General features: G+C 46.3%; 1 long non-coding RNA gene across 1 annotated transcript in view; it reads right to left on the bottom strand.

Annotated features, from left to right (window-relative positions):
• LOC138267412 (uncharacterized) overlaps positions 1-15,427 on the bottom strand; it is a 126,110-nt gene that overhangs the window by 110,556 nt on the left and 127 nt on the right. The window contains exon 2 of the long non-coding RNA XR_011199797.1: positions 3,829-3,936. This is a non-coding gene — a long non-coding RNA (uncharacterized lncRNA). The remainder of the gene's footprint in view (positions 1-3,828; positions 3,937-15,427) is intronic.

The following is a 15,427-nucleotide window of genomic DNA, read 5'->3' as shown; positions in this document are numbered from 1 at the left end:
CTGGTTTATTTGATAAACCTCACTTCACTTCAGGACTTACGGTATCAATCTGTTGTATCCATGGGGAAACCAGAGAATATCCCCTAATCTGGACAACCCTCACATGGGAAGGAAAAGAAACCCCCATAAGGGTGGGTTTAGTAGAACGGCTAGTTGAAGAAGCCATAATAGGAACTGACTTTTCGGAATTCTCGAAACTCTTGGATAGTGTTCGACAGGTCGAAGAGACGAATACCTGGTGGAAAGACGCTCCCTTTTCCAACATACCTCTGTCACCTCCGAGGGTACGACCTAAACCCTCCCGGAATGAGAAAAGAAAAATTAAGAAAGCCTACACACAAGAGAACTCAAGTCCCGCGAGGGTAATTACAAAGGCTCTTGCCCTCACCACCCTTCCCCCTTTCCGGACCTCCCAAAGAGAAGACCCCAGTTTGGTTCATGCCTGGAAGAGTGCACGACCCCGGACCCTCCAGGATAAGGGTCCCTCGTTCACCATAGTTAAGGACCTATTATATCGAGTCACTAACAAAGACCAAGAAGAAAAGAAACAATTGATAGTTCCCGAACCTTATAGGCAACAAGTCCTACACTTAGCGCACAGCCAGCCAGGGGGTGGCCACTATGGAAGGGAGAAAACAGAAGAGTATTTGTTGAGGAAATTCTATTGGCCGGGGTTTTTTTCCCAGATTAGGAGATTCTGTCAACAGTGTCCTAAATGCCAATTGATTGATCCAGGCTCGCGGAGAAAGGCCCCTTTACAACCCCTTCCCATCATTGATGTTCCCTTCTCCAGAATAGGGATGGATCTGGTTGGGCCCCTTCTGCCCTCTTCTAGAGGCTATCGTTATATATTAGTATTAGTTGATTACGCCACGAGATACCCTGAGGCTATCCCCCTCTCTAGTATTAACACTAAGAGTGTTGCCCACGCTATGATAGGGTTCTTCTCCCGAATCGGGTTTCCTCTGGAAATCTTAACGGACCAAGGTACCCAATTCATGTCCAACTTGATGACACAAATATGTCAGTTATTAGGGATTAAACAATTGCGGACGTCGGTTTATCATCCACAAACCGATGGTTTGGTGGAGAGGTACAACCGTACCCTAAAGACTCTACTAAAGAAATCTATCTCTGAGACAGGTAAAGACTGGGATAGAAAACTTCCCTTAGTATTATACGCAATTAGGACCCATGAACAAGCCTCTACGGGCATTAGTCCGTTTGAGTTGTTGTTTGGGCGACAACCCCGGACCCTACTAGATATGGCCGCTGAAATATGGGAAGAGGAAGAAGGAGAAAAGACCATTCTGAAATATGCCCGTGAGTTAAAAACCCACCTACACACAGTATGGGAAAGCGTAAGGGAACACATGGAGAGGGCCCAAGACAAACAGAAGAGGAATTATGATCGGAATACCCAATTAAGATCTTTTTCCATAGGAGATAAGGTGTTAGTGCTTCTTCCCAGTTCAGACGACAAACTGTTAGCAAAATGGCAGGGACCATACCCCATAATAGGAATTGTAACCCCCGTAACCTATAAAGTTCAGCTCAAAGATAATCCCAATAGGTCGCAGATCTTCCATGTTAATTTATTAAAGCGATGGGAAGAACCTCTGAACGACCAGAGACAAGGCTGTCTAGTTAACACCGTTAAGGAATTAGAGATAGGGTGGTGTCCCACTGATCCCCCTGGCGGGAGGGAAGTTCCTACCATAAATGCAGATATCTCAATTCACCAAAATAGACGGTTAAACAAACTCTTCGATAACCATATCCGGGTGTTCTCCTCGATGCCCGGTAGAACACGACTGGTACATCATCAAATCATCACACCACCTGGGAAGATAGTACGATTAAGGCCTTATCGTATCCCTGAAGCTAGGAAAGCCCTGGTAGAAAACGAAATCGAGAAAATGTTAGACCTAGACATCATAGAACCTTCCCAAAGTCCCTGGTGCTCGCCAGTAATATTGGTGCCCAAACCTGATGGGTCTATACGCTTTTGTATTGACTTTAGACAGGTCAATTCCATATCGCAATTTGATACGTATCCCCTTCCGAGGATAGACGAACTCCTAAAAAAGTTGGGAAAGGCTAAATATATGTCTACCCTCGACTTGACCAAAGGATACTGGCAGATCCCGCTGGCCCCCGAAGACAAAGAAAAAACGGCTTTCTCTACTCCCTCAGGATTGTATCACTTTAATGTTCTCCCTTTCGGGTTACACGGGGCACCCGCCACCTTCCAACGTCTCATTGACACTATATTACGACCTCATAACAGATACGCGGCGACCTATCTGGATGACATCGTTATTTTCAGTGAGACCTGGGAAGACCATTTGGTACACCTAGACGAAATCTTTTCGGCTTTACGGAAGGCTGGACTGACAGCCAACCCCGCCAAGAGCCGACTGGCCTTTAATGATATCTCCTACCTGGGATATCACATTGGGAAAGGCATACTTCGACCCCAAATGAATAAAATCGAAGCCATCCTGCACACCAATGCTCCCACCACGAAAAAGGAGGTTTGTTCCTTTTTAGGCCTAGTAGGTTACTATCGAAGGTTCATCCCACACTATTCCAGTTTGGCTGCCCCCCTAACCGACCTTTTAAGAAAAGGGCAGCCCAACAATATCACGAAACTAAACCCGACTCAACTTCATAGTTACCATACCTTACAAAGGTGTCTCACTACTCAACCGATTTTAAAATGCCCTGAGTTTGAAAAACCCTTTCATCTCCAGACTGATGCCTCCGACGTCGGAGTGGGAGCCGTCCTTTTTCAAAAAGATGAAAACGAAATAAGCCATCCCATCGTCTTCATCAGTCGTAAACTGTTTCCCAGAGAACAGAAGTATCCCATTATAGAGCGGGAGTGTCTTGCCATTAAGTGGGCAATCGAAGGTCTCCAATATTACCTTTTGGGCAGGCCCTTCCTGTTGTATACAGACCATGCACCCCTTACCTGGCTCTCAAGATATAAGAATACCAACAGTCGTATATTGAGATGGTTTATAGAGCTCCAACCTTTCTCCTTCCAGGTTTGCCATCTCCCTGGTGACCTTATGGGTCAGGCTGACTATTTATCCCGGTTTCCGGGTCTTGTGGGACTCGACCAGCCCCATTCATGTGAGGGGATGTGTAACCGGGCGCCTCCTGACGCCGGTTCATATGCAGATAGGACAACCGCCGAGGGATACCCCGGGGGCACCCGAGAAACTCCGGACGTGATGACGTCCAACGCCATCTGTCAGGAAGAAATACCCGACAGAGAAAACGGACGAGAAGACGACGACGCGAGGAGGAGAGAGAGAGACGCTGGATCGACGAGGAGCCGAGAGGAGGAACGCCGCAGGCCGCCGACCGGGAAGGGAAACCCCGCCACGAAGGAAGAGGCATTGCTGAGGAGCGGAAAGCTCAGGGAGCCTCCCGCCCCTGCTCGAGAGAAGTCAGGAGATCACCTGGAAGCCGGCCGCGTCCCTGGAGGGGCGTGGCCAACCAAGGTACGCGCGTACCGACAGTGGGACTGGGGTTCCGGGTGGCTAGCTGGATTACGGGGCGTTAAGGGGAAAGGGCTGAGATCCTGCAGAGAAGGGGAGACGGTGTAAATAAGACCGAGACTAACTGACTATAATAGCACAAAGTGCCGCAAACAGGAAGCAGTGGGATAGAATAAAAGGGGAGCACGAAGAGTTCACAAAGAATAAACCACGAAGGAAAAGTAGCCCCCACCTACCTCCACTCTCACAACCCCCCCCCCCTCCACGCCCTATTAACCTTAATTAACTGTGTTTAATTACTTTTTCCCCCACTTACCTGTTCCTTTCTCATTCTTTGTTTTGGGAAATCCGGTGTCACTGAGAGTCGGGAGAACGAGACCTCTCTCCAAACCGGACCAGGCTATTCCCGGAGCACCACCGAACCCTGAAAAAGAATAAAGGGATTCATATTAATTTCTTTGGAGTCTGACCACAAGACAACTTTGAAAAGTAATATAGTTGTCTAGCGCAAACGTACAGAAATAAACTCACTAACCCCATAAAAGCCGAGTCTGTCGCCTTCTTCCAATATCTCTTCAACTCGGGATAAAGAACCCGTCACAGGTGGTCACCCTGCTAGGTGACCAATCCCCTTTCTGGGCTTTTTAGGGTCTCCCTTTTGGGTGGGTCCTCAGAGTTAACGTGCAAGATTCCAGCAGAACTCCTCTGTATCATTTACTTCATCTTCTGGCCTCTGGGACTGCACCTGGACCCTCCAGAAACCAACAATCTGCAACTTCAGCGACCACTCTGCTCTGCAATATTGTTGCTCTGGCTCCTTCCAGCAACTGCAACGTTTCCCTGGCAGTGCATCCTTTCAGGGTGGTGAGTCTTCAACCTGCACAAGAAGTAAAAAGGAATCTCCCTTTGAGTGAAGGAGTCACTTCTCTGCATCTGCAGGTACCATCTGCAACGAGGACTGGCTGCGGAATCGTCTCTCCTCCGTGTAGGAGGCTGGCCTGGTTTTAGTGGGTACCTAAGGTACTTACACCTTATGCCAGGTCCAGTTTTCCCTTATTAGTGAAATGTAGGCAGGGTCTAGCAGCTTAGGCTCCCAGAGGAGGATCCCACGCCACTGGAGAACAACTCAGAGAGCTGTGCATCGCAGGATGGAGTGCTGGGGACCTGGGTTACGCTGTCCATGAAGAACTTTTAGAGGGAGTGCACAGAAGCCCAAGGAGCTGCAGAAGACGCTGTGTGCAGAGGTACTGTCGCTGCATGGGGAGGCAAGTTCTTACCTCCACCAAATTTGGACAAGTGGACCTTTGGACAGTCTGGGTCACTTCAGTTCACCACCTGTGTTCCAGGGATCACGCTCGCCGACAAGAGAGGAGTCCCAGACTACGGGTTGTCGTCGCAGAGAGGTGCCTGCTGAAGCAGGGAAGTGACTCCGTCACTCCACTGGAGATTCCTTTGGTTCTTCTGGTGCAGGGTGAAGACAGGCAGTCCTCAGAGCGTGCACACCTTGGCAACTGTTGCATTTGATGGCTGGATCTGAAGTTGCAGGTCACAGGAGTCTTCCTGGATACTTTGTTGCAGTTACAGCAGTTCCTGGAGCAGTCTGCGGTTGGCCCGACGGTCAGAAGCTGAAGCAGAGGATGCAGAGGAGTTCTGGAGGAATCTTGCAAACCGAATCTGAGGAAACACCCAGAGGAGAGACCCTAAATAGCCCTGAGAGGGGGATTGGCTACCCATACAGGTATGCACCTTTTAGGAGGGTTCTCTGATGTCACCTGCTGGCACTGGCCACTCAGAGGTCTCCAGAGGGTCCCCACACCTTTGAATCGAAGATGGATAATGCCAGGGACACTCTGGAGGAGCTCTGGGCACCACCCCTGGAGTGGTGATGGACAGGGGAGTGGTCACTCCCATTTCCTTTGTCCAGTTTTGCGCCAGAGCAGGGACTAGGGGTCCCTGAACCGGTGTAGACTGGATTATGAAAGAAGGGCACCGTTTGTGCCCTTCAAAGCATTTCCAGAGGCTCCGGGAGGATACCCCTCCCATGCCTGTAACACCTATTTTCAATGGGAGAGGGTGTAACACCCCTCTCCTAAAGGACATGCATTGTTCTGCCTTCCTGGGATTGAGCTGTTCAATCTCCAGGAGGGCAGAAATCTGTCTGTGAGGTGGCAGCAGCTGGGGCTGCAGTGGAAACCTCAGAGCGGTGGTTTGGCAGTACTGGGGGTGCATGGTGGAGCTCCCAGTGTGCTATTGCCCCCCCCCCCATAAGATCTAGATTGGGGGTTCAATTCCATAATCTTAGACACCTCACATGGCCATTTTCGGAGTTACCATTGTGAAGCTACATTTATGTATTGACGTATATGTGGTGCATGCTTATAATGGTGTCTCTGCCCTCGCGAAGTCCGAGGAATTGGCCCTGGACAATGTGGGGGCCCATTTGCTAGTACAAGGGTGCCCTCACACACAGTAACTTTGCACCTAGCCTTCAGTAAATGAAGGTTAGACATATAGGTGACTTGTAAGTTACCTGGTGCAGTGAAAAATGGCTGTGAAATAGTGTGTGCACTATTTCACTCTAGTTGCAGTGGCAGTCCTGAAGAAAGATTTGTATGAGCTCTTTATGGGTGGAAAAAGAAATGCTGCAGCCCATAAGGATATCCTGGCACCCCAATGCCCTGCTTACCTAGGTACCATATACTAGGGACTTATAGGGGAGGTCCAGTGTGCCAATCAGAATTGGAATATGGAGTCACTAAACTATAGCGACAAACTTGGTACAAAGAGAGCATAAGCACTGGAGTTCTGGTTAGCAGATCACTGTGTGATTCTTTCATGTGTGATAGTGTTGTGTGACTATAGTGGTATTGCATAAGCTTTGCATGTCTCCTAGATAATTCTTGGCTGCTCATCCACAGCTACCTCTAGAGAGCCATGGCTTCCTAAACGCTGCCTACACTTCACTAATAGGGGATACCTGGACCTTTTAATTGTCATATTTTTGAGATGTGGCTTTCTAACTAGAATAAAAATGTAAAATTAGGCTAAAATCTATTAAAGATGTTATACGTGTCAAATATAAAATGCATTTCAATAATATAAGGCAAAGAAAGCCACATCTCAAAAATATGCCAATTAAAAGCTGAGGAAACTAATAAGAGCAATTTAATTAAAAAACAAAAAGGGCAGAATCATAACCTAGGAGATTCCTGACATATTTTGATGTCCAAAGAAAATGGGATCCAAGAAGTTACCCGAAACCGCAGACGACAAATCCACAGAGGCCTGAGAAGCAAATTCCAAAGAACAGAAATGGTCAGATCCAGCCAACTCAGCCGATGCTGAAGGCAAGACAGCCAACTGTGTATCTGCATAGTTGGAGCCAGATTCCTGGAATCCAGGAGCTGATGAATCCATATCAACAGGAAGACAAGGCTCATAATATGCATTCAGAAACAAAGGCATTCTCATGGGACAAAACTAAAGGTGGGCCCTCAATGAGCTCACATGCAGATTAAGGTCCACCTGCTGAACCATTTGAGAAGCCAGACACAGGTCCAGCGCACACTCAAACGGGCACAGCTAACAGTGGAACACAGGCTGTTCACTTTGTATGCAAACTGGTCTAAATGACAGAGACCAATTCCTGGAGCAGGGACACTCCAAAGCACTGTAAGGTGCATTCACGATACAGCAGGATGTGTGGCAAATTCATTGCCATTTTGCCTTGTGGTAGTGGAACATCCATTGCGGAGCAGAACAAAAACCAAATGGTGATGATCAGGAAAAGGACAATCAGTATCCTCCAAAAACACTGGAAACCAAGGAGTGCAGAAAGTAGGGGCTCACTCCAAAAACTGTCTGAAATGTGCTCACAAACCCAGACCCAATCGGTTAAAAAAAGTGTACTGTGCCACCATAAATATCCAGTGAATCAGCTGAAAAAATGCTTGGGTACATTAAGTATATAGTAGCGACTGCATTATTGCAGAAGACCTTGCAGCCTGAAGATCAAATGTCTCTCTAGCAGATATCAAAGCAACGTCCTTCTGAATCAAAAAGGCTTTCAGTCCGCCCAGCTTATCGAAATGTATGCTAAAAATAGGGGTGAAAAAACAAATTGTACTCTACCTTACTGCATGCATGGGCAAAAATAACACATTGCTACGTCAGGTCACAACCCTGTAGACCATCACCACATATGGGACCATTCAGCGCCAAATAACTCCCATTCAAGAGCAACTGAAACACTGGACGAATCTAGGAACCTCGGGTGCCTCACAGATAACACGCTAAGTTTGCCATGGACACACTGCATGCTTCATGCAGTGTGAGCTTTTTTTTTTTTTTTTTACTTTTTTACAAAGTACTCAGTTTCACACTCATTTCCAGTAAGGAAGACTTAGGTTTCCCCATGCACACACTTGTGTACAAAACTATCCCCTATAGCTTCATATCTGCTTACTTGATAGTGTTTTAAACAGGATGTAAACTGAAATGTAGAGATTGGTAACAAGATAAATCAATGGCTCGGCCACACAGCTGATGGAATCTTGGCTACTGAAAAGGACAACTTTTCTAAAAGCTCAATGTAAAGCATGGACTAAGTTGCATCTTTTTTGCTATAACCTTCTGTATGCATGTCAAATTAAACTGCATAAACAATTCTGTTGTGTTCAGGTACTTCCAGGGCACGCAATTTGATTTTAAATCCTGAAATTTCCAACTCAATTGCATAATCGGTTTCAGCTGGTTCTGTCTATGTTGCAACAAAGACATATCATTGTGTATAATATTGAATGCATATGACATAATATTATTCAAAGAATTAATTTGAGTTGAGAGAATAGTCATACTGTTGTCTGTAACAGCCGAGGCTTTTTCCAAGTTTTCCCTATCAATCTGTCTCAATCATTCATCAGCATCTTGCTGGGAAACTTTCCAACTCTCATTATAAATGGCATATAAGAAGCATTCCTGGTGTGTTGTTCTAGAATCTAACAACATAAATCTTGTAATTCCATGTCATCAGATAGGAGACATAGGTGTTCTTTCACTGATTGTTGTAACCACTGTTGGCACAATTTCCCCACAGTGCAAGTGGTCACTACCCCTGAATGTTGTGACTGCAAGTATTGAGGGTCTGGTCTGCTAGTTTTAAAACCCAAAGTGCAGTTTAAAAAATGTGCATGAAAACCATTAGTGTTGACTGGCTACACTAACCACCTGTCTGTATCATGTCATTTAATCCATCTTCAGAATAGTTTGCAAAATGTTGCCAATTTTCAAAACGTGCAATAGAGGGAATACTACGCGTAGTCATGTCCTTTATTTTAGCCAGACCCATACATGTTGTTTGTTGCACTGTTTTGTTCAGGAAAATCATTTAGCATGGTATTATGTATGTTCTAAAAAAAGCCTCAGTACCCTGTACTTGCAAATTACCTGTTCCCCAGATAGACTTGAAATCAATATTATTTTTCTAATATTTTCAGTATTCCAGTATTCATAACCCTGTAGGGTTAATTCGGATGCAAACAAATCCAAACAAAGCAATTTAATCTGTGTAAGCAGGTTTTTATTTGCTGGTGAAGAGTAAGTTTTGTAATAATAGGAAGTCGGGTCCAACCGGTTATGTCCTGAAAGATATGCAAACTTTCTCATGTATGTTTTGAGCCTGTCTGCTGGTGGTGTCAGACAGTGTTCCTATTGTGTGTAAAAAAAAACTGCACCAGGAGAACTAGCCCTGTGCAGGTAATGGTGAACATAATGATGGTAATAAAACATTTCACCATAATTAGCAGAATTCAGATAAAAGTCTTCATTTTCAAATACAGAATAACTTTCTCATTCAGACAGCTTACTTCTCACAGTCGTCACATCGCATTCATCAGACAATAATGCCATCTAATGATATTTTAAACACATACGGTATTTGAAGAGTTTCTGTAAGACCAAAAATATCAAACAAGACCTTAGCCCATACAATTCCATCAGACACAGGAAAAGCAGAAAGGTTCACTAGGGACGGGTCTCTCTGCACCCTATGCATGGAAGAATGAGGTTTCAATACCTCGGCCACCAGTTCAGGAGCAGTGCATTCTAGGAGATGATGTCCATTCAAGATCAAGCAAAATATAGTGACAAACTCAATCCAAATTTAAAGAAAATTCAATTAAATAAAAATCCAAATGTAGGACCAAGCTGGAATCAGGTAAGTCTTTTTCAGCCAAGCAAGAAAGGCACGTAATATATGCATAGAAGCATGTGAAGAATGTGAAGAAAAAAACATTGATGTCGATAAAGTAACTAGAGGCAGTTTGTGCAAAAACAGGTACTTCACTTGGTGAAGGGGATCTGGTTGTCACTTCCAAGGGTGGTTGGTAATACACAATTTCATTGTTGGAAACTGGAGTTGAAGACTGTAAACACATCTGAAGCTTGTCCTGAGGTAGCAGTGGTAACAGGAATCAGTGGAAAATCAGTATCTTCATTCCATAGCTGGGGAGCAATATTACGTGTGTTGCTTAATTATTGTAGATTCTTTTGGAAGTATCTCATGCAGAATAGGGAGAGGAGACAGGTAACTAATCAGGAGCTCCTGTGGCCTACTGTGTAGGAATGGCCATTTGGTGCAGCTTTATCTGGTCTATTACAACAAACGATTACTTTTACAACTAGCAAGCGGTGGTAAAATTACAGTTCTTGTCCCTTGAATGCCTTGAACTGGTACCACTGCTCGGTATGATGGGATAATTATTTTTTGTTGGCAATCTTCTCATGCACTAGATCCCCAAACTTTGGAATCCAGCCAGGAGTTGTTGGTTGCTCCAGAGAGAATATTGCTAGCAGTGGTAAATCTGAAGCGCAACAATGCGAACAGGAGATGTTATTTTGTATTGACACGATCCAACTACCGGTGAGCTGTTTATTCAGAATGTCAGCACTTTGTCACACAAACAAGAATTATCCTACCTGCTCGTAGGACCAAAGAAAAGCCTACTGCTGTCAGCCCAGGAATCGGCATGAAAGCAGCAATGTCAGATGATCATCACTTCCTATAGATAATTTAGATACATTACATAGGCAGTCTATAGGAAATGTTATTACCACATTCACAGTATCTCAGTGTTATTGCATGATGTATTACATACACAGTCTATACGGAATATTATTGCCACATCCACAGTTCTCAGTGCTTTAAGCAGGCCCTAACAAGCCTTCACTACGTAATCAGGTGCTTGCTGCTCTGTGGTCACTTAGAGAGTGCAATGGAAGATGTTTTCAACCTTTGGGTCACTGAGATCATTATCCGAGACTCCTCTCTCTGTGGGTCTCCCAGCTTCCTAATCCCACCTGTTCATTGGTGACAGCTATGTTGTACTAATACATCTCCATATTGAGACTCCCTAATATTAGTACTCAGTAATCTGCAAAGTGCAGATCCTGGGAGAAATAGGTTTGGTGTGATTCTTAAACTTTCAAAGACAGCCACAGACTTAGTCTCAGCACTTATTTGTTATTCATTTTGTGGTTTTGCCCCTCACTTCAACCAGTCTTAAGCACACTGCACCCCTGTTCTGTGCCCTCTGAAATACTTTATGGTACAGGGAGTGTACAGTTAAATCTGTGGTAGTGTGGGCCTGATGATGTCAAGACTAGTCTGCCGTCACCTGGCGTCATGTGACAGTTGTCTTCTGAAGACAAACGTAGGCTTATTCGTGTGTGGGAGGTAATGAGTTGTAGGAAGCTGGCCTGGTGTGCGGTGAGCATCTGTGGTGTTATCACCTTATACCGGGTTCAGGTATCCCCTATTAGTGAGGTGTAGGTGGTGTCTAGGAAGCCAGGGCTCTCTAGAGGTAGCTGTGAATGAGCAGCCAAGACTTATCTAGGAGACTTGCATGCTTATGCAACACCACTATAGTCACACAGCACTTACACACATGAAAGCAGGGTGACCACCTATCAGGAGGGGGCTGTGACGTCACCTACCTGACCTAGACACTCAGATGTTCCCAGGGGCCTCTGCCCACGTTGGATTCAGGATGGCAAAATCAAGTGGCCACCTGGAGGAGCTCTGAGCACTACCTCCAGGGTGGTGATGGACAGGGGAGTGGTCACTCCCCTTTCCTTTGTCCAGTTTCACGCCAGAGTAGGGACCGGGGGTCCCTGGACTGGTGCCAACCAGTTTATGCAAGGAGGGCACCAAATGTGCCCTTCAAAGCATACCGTTGGCTTGTGGCGGCTACACCTCCTATGCCATGGAAAGCCTATTTCCAAGGGAGAGGGTGTTACCTTCCTCTACCACAGGAAATCCTTTGTTCTGTCTTCCTCTGTCTATGCTGGTTAAGCAGCAGGAGGGCAGAAACCTCTCTGAGGGGTGGCAGCAGCGTGGGAAAACCCTAGAAGACTGGTAGGAACAATGCTTGGGGTCCTCTAAGAAGCCCCCAGGGTGCATCGAATCATGCAACCAATACTGGCAACAGTATTGGGGTATGATTCTAACATGTTTGATACCAAACATGCCAGGTTTGAAGTTACCATTATGTAGCTGGACACAGGTAGTGACCTGTGTCCAGTTCAAGGGCAGATTGGCTTCCCCGCACTTAAGGAGTCCAATGCAATCGAGCTGCAGTTTGTAGGGGCACCTCTGCTCATGCAGAGGGTGCCCTCACACACAGGTACCTGCACCCTGCCCTCTGGGCTAGGAGGGCCTACCATAGGGGTAACTTACAACGACGCGGTGCATTGACCTGTAGTGAAAGGGTGCATGCACCTTTTCACGCAGGCTGCTATGGCAGGCCTGCAGATACATTTTGCATGGGCTCCCATGGGTGGCACAACACATGCTGCACCCAGTGGGGAACTCCTGGTGCCCCAATGCCCTGGGTACCTAAGAAGCATATACTAGGGACTTATATGGGGGTAGCAGTATGCCAATTGTGGTGTGTGCAAATTCCTAAGCAACTAAATTAAGAGGGAGAGAGCACAATCAGTGGTGTCCTGGTTAGCAGGATCCCAATGAAAACAGTCAAAACACACTGCCAGCAGGCAAGAAGTGGGGATAACCATGCCAAAATAGGGTACTTTCCTACAAGGGTAGCCACATTTTCATGCAGGCATTTAGAAAAGCAAAGGTTACAAGGGTGTTATAGTTAGGTTCTGCCTTCACTTATACAAAACCATAGAAATTAAGCAGTTATAGTTAAATCAAGTAACTATAACTCACGCCATAAGGTAACTATAACTCGTGTCCCACCATGCACAGTTTTCTCATCCATAATTGTATTGAAAATTTGGCTGTGATAATATCAATTATACCACAGAAGATATCATCAATGGTGTAATATGTGGAGTAATTAGCTGTGCATGCTGAAGGCGTGAGGTATAGTTACTTTAAGGCGTAAGTAATAGTTACTTGAATTAATCAGGGGCGGTTCCTTTGCAATGGCAAAGGACCCCCCCCCCCCCACTGGCTGAGCCAGCAGCTTAAAAATAAAACAATATTTTTATATTGTTTTATTTCTCAGCTGCTGGTTCAGCCAGCATGTGCAGGGAGAGGCGGCGATGGGTCATGGAGGTGGGGAGGAGGAGGGGTGGAATGAGTGCACTCCGTGCGCATTTCAGTTTGGCCGTACGTCCCAGCCAGGTTGGAGAAACTACACAGACTCAGCTCCACTGAGCTGCAGACCAAGCTGCTCAGACAAATCCTGACTCTGCTCTCATGCTAGGTACAGCAGGGGGAGCCTGTGCTGGTGTCCCATGGACTGCTGCAACACCAGCACCATTGGAAGAGGAGCGAGGCGGCCCGCAGTGGTGGCAGGAACAGGTGCGTTTTTATAATTAATTTTTTTGCTCCCCCAAAGGGAAAATTAATGGGGAAAGGACGTTTTGGGACCTCCCCTTTTTCTCGTCCCCCACTTGACGCATCACCCCAAAACTTTCAAGACAGCAGCTGAACTGGATGTAATATAAGTTTTGGAAATTTCATGAAAATTCGTCAGCGGCGCCAAAGTTATTGGCAAAACAAAAAACGCTCTTCCTATGGAAACTAGGTCCTAGTTATAGATCTACAAACTGGTGAGCGCCAGTAGTTTTATATATATAATGACTTTGGCTGTTGACAAAGACCGTTATGGTCGAAACGCGTCCAGGCTTGACAAGCCTTGTAGAATGGCTTTGTAAATAAATCTCGTCATTATTCAGCAATTGTTGGGAGTGCCGTTTTTCTACAATTCAAATTGAGATATTTAAATATGGGTCCTGCGCCCATAATGGTGCACCAGCTCCTTAAGGCCAGCGTTGGAAGAACAGCAGGAGCAGTTGAAATATATATCTATATATATATAAAATTCACTTTAAAAAAACAAAGGTTACAGCAACGTGATAGTTAGGCTCAAAGATTGTAAACGTACAAAACCATTTTTTTAAATATAGTTTTATAGTGCGCCAACTCGAACTAAAAGTATTGGAGCGCTTACACGAGCACCAGTCATATTACCGAAGGTTACGTTCATATTTTTAGGAACAGGTCAGAAAAGTGATATGGCCAGACTCACAGGGCCATTCAGCTGATACCACGACTCCAAGCTGGTTGCCTGGTACCAAAACGCCACATCCTCTATTACTTTATATTGACGTCACTGCTTGGTTTTACTCGAAAGAAAGTATCACTCGAAATGCCACACGTTTGTCAGTACAATGTCACTCCTAAGTCGTCTGAACGAGCAAGTGTCACACGTAAGCTATTTGTAGCTTGTCAGCAATGGATATAATGCTATTTGCCCTTTGCGATTCGGGGATAAACATAACCACTTTTACTGCTAATAATATTATTGGGCCCTCTTTTTTTAACTTTTTAATTGAAAATACACTCTCAAAAACGGGCTATCATTTCTCCCACCAAGATGGCCGTTGTGTTTACTTCCGGCTCAGGCGACGCTGTTTCCATAGTCTTTTTCCCGTTTTCTCTCACTTTGTAGCTACGGAGTTACCATCCCTACCCTACTTTCAAACCAATCAAGCGTAAAAACGGCGAGTGTGATGGTGCCAATCAGGGAGCTTGGGTAACTCAGCCACCAATCCGAGCCTTTGTTTAGACGGCACCCACTCCTCCTGTAGGAGGCCGTTGAACCCTGTCCTGTCAAGTTGACTGGCAGTCGACGTATGCGTAGGCGTCTGATTGACATCCAATCAGCAAAGGAGTAGAGGTCCCCAGGAGGCGGGGGTCTGGATCTGTGAAGGAAAGGGCGGGGTCTTGTGTCAGTTGGACTTGGTACGGCACGAGCGTTCCCTTCGGCATTTTTTGCGGTGGGGGTACGTCAACGAGGGAAGGTAAACATAGCGGCAGCGGCTCGGTGCCAGGCCCCGGGGTTCTTCGAGGAGAACCACAGCGGCAAGGACACAAGAGTCGGCTCTTTTGTCAGTGGTTTGGGAAGAACACTTCAACGGTCCTGGGGCGGTGGAAGCTTTTAGCGGCTGCGGTGAGCCCTCTGGGGACGGGACTAGCCGTTCCCGAGGGCTCTTAGGTGGCGTCCCTCTCCTTCAGTCCTGTGATGGCCACTGTACTACCACGACCCATCCAAGGCGAGCAGTGAGCGGCGAGAGGGGAAGATGCGGCCTCTTGGACCGAGCTCTTTGGACCGTTAGGCGCCGAGGGAGCTCGGGAGCCTGGACCTGACAGTCCCCGCAGCAGTGAATTGGCTGCCACACCCCCTACAGAAAGACCGAACACCCGTTCTCCCCCTGGTAATGCCCCTTCACAACCCCATCCGCTGTCGCCTAACAGCCCCGGTCCCCGAGGTCTGACAGCCCCTCTTTCATTGCCTATCCTGTACTTTTCCTTCTCCCCCTCGCATACGTACCACACCCCCCTGCAGGTGTTGTCCATTCCCCTTCTTGAAGGCAGGCTATCC

Source organism: Pleurodeles waltl, chromosome 12, assembly GCF_031143425.1.
Source record: "Pleurodeles waltl isolate 20211129_DDA chromosome 12, aPleWal1.hap1.20221129, whole genome shotgun sequence".
Lineage (NCBI taxonomy): Eukaryota > Metazoa > Chordata > Amphibia > Caudata > Salamandridae > Pleurodeles > Pleurodeles waltl.
The sequence above is the reverse complement of the archived record's forward strand: the minus strand, read 5'-3'. Positions and strand labels throughout refer to the sequence as shown.